Source organism: Podarcis tiliguerta (genome assembly GCF_965153285.1).
Source record: "Podarcis tiliguerta genome assembly, chromosome: 14".
NCBI classification, from domain to species: Eukaryota; Metazoa; Chordata; class Lepidosauria; order Squamata; family Lacertidae; genus Podarcis; species Podarcis tiliguerta.
This window is the reverse complement of record NC_139547.1, coordinates 19,219,502-19,226,424: the sequence shown is the minus strand read 5'-3', so window position 1 is coordinate 19,226,424 and position 6,923 is coordinate 19,219,502.

Here is a 6,923-nt window from a genome sequence, read left to right as displayed (position 1 = left end):
GCGCAGTGGCCCACCCACAAGGACCAGCTCCCCCCAGATGAACAGACCTGGACCCTGCAGTCATTATCTGAGGCCCTTCTTCATGTGTCTCCTCTGCGACAGGGTCTGGGAGCACAGCAACATGAGAACAGGCCTTTTCGGTGGTGGCTCCCCGCTTGTGAAATGCTCTTCCCAGGAAGGCCTACGTGGTGCCTTCATTACATCTCTCTAGGCACCAGGTAAAAACATTTCTCTAAAACCAGGCCTTTGGCTGATTCAACAAGACCTCCTGCACCCACGATATGAAACCTAAGTTGCCTACAGGGGTGCATGTCAAAATTTGAACGCAGTAGTTCTATTCCTGAAAACAACCCAAGTGTCTTTGGGCTCCTTAAAAGAAAAAGGACTACATTTGATCAGATGTGTGATTTTCAGGTACATATATGCACATCTGTGGGAAGAAGGCAGCAATTATAAGAAGTGAGGTTGGAGATACAGAAAAGTACAGTGATAATCTTGCACTTAACAGAAATAATTCATAGAATGGTACACAGAATTCCTGGCATTGGAAAGCCAATTAACACACAACATAGGCTAAAAAAAAACCTAATTATTTATTGTTCTATCCAGAGCTTTTTTTGCAGCTCAGGTGGGCGCCATTGCCACTATAAGAGAACAAGGGAGGCATTCATGATGAGTTTTGGCAGCGGAAGTTTGTTGCAGAATAGGATGCGCAAGCTGGTTGCCTTAGAATCTGTTCCACAATAGCACAACTTCCTGCAATGAGTTTCTGCTAGCACAGCTGTCACACTGGATTCCTCTGTTGCACAGCATCAAAACGTGTCCTGCCACAAGTGGACAGAAAACCCAAGTTTCTCTTCAATCCGCTAGCATCGAAACACCACACCTTTTTCAGAGCATGAACATCCCCAAGATGCAGCCCTTCAGCTTTCCCCTTTTAAAATAGCACCGTTAACATTTGTGTAAGCTGCAAAGCTTGGCCTGGCAAGCCAGCCTGTCTCAGTGAGGAATGTGACCCATTATTGCCTGGGAGCAATCTGGTGCCTGCCCTTCTATACATTTGTGTTTGCTTTGCTCTTCAGATCCGTGTGCATCTCTCGCTTGGGCAAAGGCGGGCTTGTTACCTTTCCAGCTGCCCATTAGGCCAGGGAAATGTAACATCTTGACATGTTTGCTTCCTTGCAGATCCTCCAGCTCAGCATAATCTCCACTAGGGGTTTGTAAACATCGGCCTCTCTGCCTTTGTTTTTCAGACTTAGTGGGGTATCTTGTGACTCCATGGCAGCGCTATGGCTAACAAAGACGAGCTCTTGAGAACTTTCCTATACTGTACTCTGGAGCTGGCTATAGCTAAAGAACATCCTTTTTTTTTCTCCTAGCCCTTATGCTGCTGTCAAATTCCCCCTCCCTTTTTTGAGAACTAACCCTATTTTGGGATTCACTCACATTAAGTTTGTTGTGATCACCAAGGTGTGGTGCGACATTTTCAACTGTCAAAGTGTCCTGACAGACATTGTCTCGCCGCAAAAAGCCACTGTAGAGCTGGAAATAGTACGTGAATTGACAAGCAATGAGGAAGCGCAGTCTAAACCATGCTTTGCCTGTTGTACTTTTGGAAGCGCAGACCATGGTTATTCTAAACCAGGCATCCCCAAACTCGTCCCTCCGGATGTTTTGGGACTACAACTCCCATCATCCCTAGCTAACAGGACCAGTGGTCAGGGATGATGGGAATTGTAGTCCCAAAACATCTGGAGGGCCAAGTTTGGGGGTGCCTGTTCTAAACTATGGTTTGCACAAACTATGGCTTAGCAGGCTGTCTGAACTTTGCCTCTGCCATTAAGCCATGAAGAAGGACTTGAGTTAAGCCTGCCACCAACATCCCTAAAGGTTTTTAATGTAGTTTGCAAAAGTGGTGTTTTGCTGTTTGATCTTTTCCATTCAGCCTTCTTTGAACTACTCTCACTGGCTGCTCAACTTGTTGATGGTGGGGGGGGGGGACACCCGACATAATCAATAATCAACTTGATTTGCCTCGCCAGGTTGTTTTGCGAGGAAGGGTGTGGTATAAAATAAATAATACCTATTAAGTAAAATTGAGGAGGAGATATGAAAGGGGAAAATAATTGTGCCAAGTCAATCAGCAATAGTTTTCTTTTAAAAATAAAATCAAAGCTAGTTGTCATTCTTCCCTTATTTGAGATTTTGAACCCCTCCCCTCCCCGCCAAAAGCCTCTCCGCTTCCCTTTCTGTCAGTGAAATGTGTCAGGTGTTAAGTTCTGGTGCCTATTCAAATTTTCAATTACAGAGTTAATTAAAGGTTAGTGCCTTTAAATACCTGGCAGCGCTAACTACAGCAGGTGAGGGAGAGGGTGACGCTGGGAAGGAATGAGGACAGATTGGAAAAATGAACTGAAGTTTCAGGAGAGTTCTTTGGAAAGGGCTGCTCTCTATGCAGGTTTGGCCAAGGAGGAAAATATGGCAGTTTCTGTGTGAAAAAATTTGGATCGCTTTGTCCTCCTGGATCACATCGGAGTTCCATCTAGTTCAAATGTTTTGGGACTGGAAAACGCTTCGGAATATAAATACTGACCAGTGACACCCAAAACTTTGAAAATGTTTTAGAGAAATTAACACAAAAGCTAAGGTCACTAAGGGCTGACCAGGAGGCAAAAGGTGAAGGACCTGTTTGAGAAAATATGGGAAGCGTTTATGGATTACACAAATGTAAAAGATGCCTGCCCCCCCCCCCCATGTATTCTGGATCTTTTGAGTTATTTTCTCTCTAAGGAAAAATGAATGGTTAATCAGTTTGTATAGTCACTGAGATTTTTAAAAAACCTGTTAATAGTCACCTTTTTGTTTTATCCTTCGTTTTGTTTTGTTTTAAGTTTAATATAAATCTGTTTTCAGAAAATAAAAGCACGTTTTGTTCCCCGACTGCACCCAATAGACTGCAAAAGGGATGCAGGTGGTGCTGTGGTCTAAACCACTGAGCCTCCTGGGCTTGCCGATCAGAAGGTTGACATTTTGAATCCCCGCAACGGGGTGAGCTCCTGTTGCTCGGTCCCAGCTCCTGCCAACCTAGCAGTTTGAAAGCATGCCAGTGCAAGTAGATAAATAGATACAGCTGTGGCAGGAAGGTAAACGGCATTTCCATGTGCTCTGGTTTCCGTCACGGTGTCCCTTTGCGCCAGAAGCAGTTTAGTCCTGCTGGCCACATGACCCGGAAAGCTATGGACAAATGCCGGCTCCCTTAGCCTGAAAGCAAGATGAGTGCCACAACCCCATAGTCGCCTTTGACTGGATTTAACTGTCCACGGGTCCTTTACCTTTTGCACCCAATAGTTGGACATTCTCAAAGGGAAGGTGCCTCCATGAAGCGAAGGTGCTCCCATTGGCCAATTTCACCAAATCTGAGATTTGGAGCTGAGATGTCTTTGTGGCAGGGAGGCGAGGGAAGCAAGTTCCCTGGAACTGTTTCACGCCTGCCCGATGGGATATGCGTAATGCAACAAAGGAAGCAGCCTTATACCCGAGTCAGACAATGGCTCCGTCTAGCTCAGCACTGGCTCTGCTGCCTGGCAGTGGCTTCCCAAGGTTTTAGGTTGCCAGCCCTATATGGAGGTGCCACGAGGGATTGAAGCAGGGAAACCTCTGCATGCCAGAGCGACTGTGTTTCTGCAGGGACAGGTTGGTCAGCTGAACATGATCTTCCAGACAGGAAGGCGGTGCCCACATCTCATGGCCCTCAGTCCGTTCTGACTTGCCGCAGAGTGCATCTCCTTTTGATTCAAGAACACAGACTAGCCGTTCAAAAAATATTTAAGGAGAGTGCAATTCAGACTCTGTGAGAGGTGTAGCCTGGGGAAAAGGAAAGGGGCTGGCTTGAGATCCTGAGGGCCAGATAGAAAGGCCTGAAGGGCCACTTTCATGTCCTGGGCCTGTGGTTCCCCATCTCTGCATTATTTTCAGGAGGGTGGTACACTAGCGCTACTTCTCGGAAATTGAAGGCCCCTGTGGCTGCTTAGAAAAAGAAAAACACACATTCAAAACCTCCAGAGGACCAGCTGCACATCTCTCGTATCTCGTCGCTTTCAACCCTGCACAGGATGCATAATATTTTAGTCCTCTTGTGTCCCATGCGGGGAATGTAAACTCTTTGGGGCAGAGACCCAATGTCCTGATGTACCTCGGTCAAAATGGCGGCGCGGTGCGAATCACAACAAACGTTCAACCTTCGGGAGTCGCTTCCGATTGCTTTCCACAAGCCCAGGTGGCATTTATTCACCCGGCTCGCCTTTCCACATTCCTTAAACACATTTTTTGCAGGGCAAAGAAGATCAAGGGCCCTTCAGTTGTTGTTTCTGTACTTTGGCCACCCTCTCCACTCTCTGCAAGACACCCTGGCTTTAATTGGCGTACTCTTTCCATCTCTGGAGCTGCTAGGGTGCTTTTGTTATCGAGCCGGCTAAAAGCCTCCAAGAGGCCTTGCCCTGATGGAGGAGTTTGGTAAAGGAGGCAGATGGAAGAAGCAGGCAGCTTCCTTCGTTCCTTGGAAGCGCTGAATGGGGAGGGCAGCCTCTACTACAGACAGACCCTCCAAGTGTCCCAATTTCCCAGGGACAGTCCGGAATTACAGAAGCTGTTCCCAGTTTCCAGAATGTGTGCCAGTGCAAAAACAGAGTCCTGTTTATATGGAAAATAAAATCCCTGCACCAAAAGAAGGAAGCGGTGATGCTGAGAAGCCCTATAATTTCGAAGGAAAAGGTCACCACTTTAAAGTCTTTCACTGCAAAGGCAGACATTTCTTGAGAAACACAGAGAGTGTTGATTCCTTTACAGTGGTACCTCGGGTTACATACGCTTCAGGTTACATAGGCTTCAGGTTACAGACTCCGCTAACCCAGAAATAGTGCTTCGGGTTAAGAACTTTGCTTCAGGATGAGAACAGAAATCATGCTCTGGCGGTGCGGCAGCAGCAGGAGGCCCCATTAGCTAAAGTGGTGCTTAAGGTTAAGAACAGTTTCAGCTTAAGTACGGACCTCCGGAACGAATTAAGCACTTAACCTGAGGTACCACTGTATTGTAAATGGAGCCTGACACTGTCTACTCAGAAGAAAGTCCCACTGTATTCAATGGAGCTTACTCCCAGGTAACTGGGTTAAAACTGGGTCACATACTGCCATCCAGAGCATTTTGACTAAAATCTTAAATCCCACTTAGTACCATAGGATTTACTCACTGGTATGTTCCTGATCATTCTCACAGTTTCTATTATTATTATTATCATTATCATTATTATTTCATGCTTTTTTCCATGACAGGGACTCAAGGCAGCTTCCCGCTATAATTTCATTTCATTCCCTTTATGTGTGGAAGGTGGTGTATACAATCTCTTTCCTCAGACAATTTTTCTTTGCAACAACCCTGCGAGGAAGGTGATTAAGATAAAGGAAAGAAAAAAGGCAACTGTGCCCTGGTGTCTTGGGTGCAGTGCTCTGCACATGCTCAGAGGCCTCCAAGCCTAGCACCTTTGTACAGTGGTACCTCAGGTTAAGAACCTAATTCATTCTGGAGGTCCGTTCTTAACCTGAAACTGTTCTTAACCTGAGGTACCACTGTAGCTAATGGGGCTTCCCACTGCCGCTGCACGATTTCTGTTCTCATCCTGAAGAAAGTTCTTAACCTGAGGTACTATTTCTGGGTTAGCGGAGTCTGTAACCTGAAGCGTCTGTAACCCCGAGGTACCACTGTAACTCAAAGGTAAGTCACCTTATTTGCAAACCCTTGAAATGAGAACGAAGGAATTTGCTGGTGCAAGATTTAGTGGCTTGGTTCTTCTGTCTTCCCACATGGTCCCATGGTGGATCCTTGAGTGAAAGCGAAGAAAGATTATTGCAATATTTTCCTCCTGCCCTAAGGCGACCGACTTTCACAGGGCAATTGTCAGAAACGGCCCTCTTGCCGCTCTTTACGGAACAACCGAAGGCTTTCATTTGCTTTTGGTGTGGCTTATGGCAGATGCGCATCAATCCATTGCCTTGTCAGCACTCAGGTCTGCCCAAGCAGGCCTGTACCGGACAGATGGGAAGGAAGATTAATTTGTAAGGTGAGCTGCCGAGCAAGGCTGAAGCTTTTTCCGCTGTGCAGCAAATGCAGCTGCCTCCTGTGTTCACCCCCTCCAAGGCATATATAGCAAAAGAGATAATTTGGAGAGCCCAGTTTAGTGCTGATGACCAGAGACACAGAAAGACATTCATCACTGGTCACCAGAGCAAGAATTACACTGGCAAGATCCAGGTGCATTCTTCTTCCGTGTCCTTTTGTCTCGGCGACTGATCTCTGATCCTCACACTTCAAGCTTCCTAACACCGTTTCCAGTTATCATACACCCTTCCCATTTACTCTGCGTCTACTGCTGGTTTTGGAAGCTAGTTTACATACCCAGTTAGCCACAACCCACATTTATTTATTTCATAAAATTAAAATAGCACTCGATTGCAAAAGGCAGCAACCTTGAAAGCGGTTTACAATGAGAATAAAACAACAGACGGAATTATCAGTAAAACAACACCAAATTTAGAATTAAATACAGTCATTTACCCTCGCTAGATTCAATGTGCTGCCATCTGCCTTACTGCAGGGCAGGTTCAAGGGTAAACCACACACAGAACGAGTCTGCCCCTGCAGCTTGATCCTTCTGTGATGTATGTATGATTTTTTTTTGGGGGGGGGGGTCTTGAGCTACAGGGTGGGCAATTTCAAAAGTATATAGGGGCTTGCACACCATTGTTTTGGGTTCCTCCTTCCTCCTGCATATGGTGAGTGAGCACCCTGTTTCAACAGTTTAATAAAGATCAGGCATAATAGCTACTTTGCTTCTCAATATTCTCTGTTTGGCCTCTGTTATTTTCTCCTAC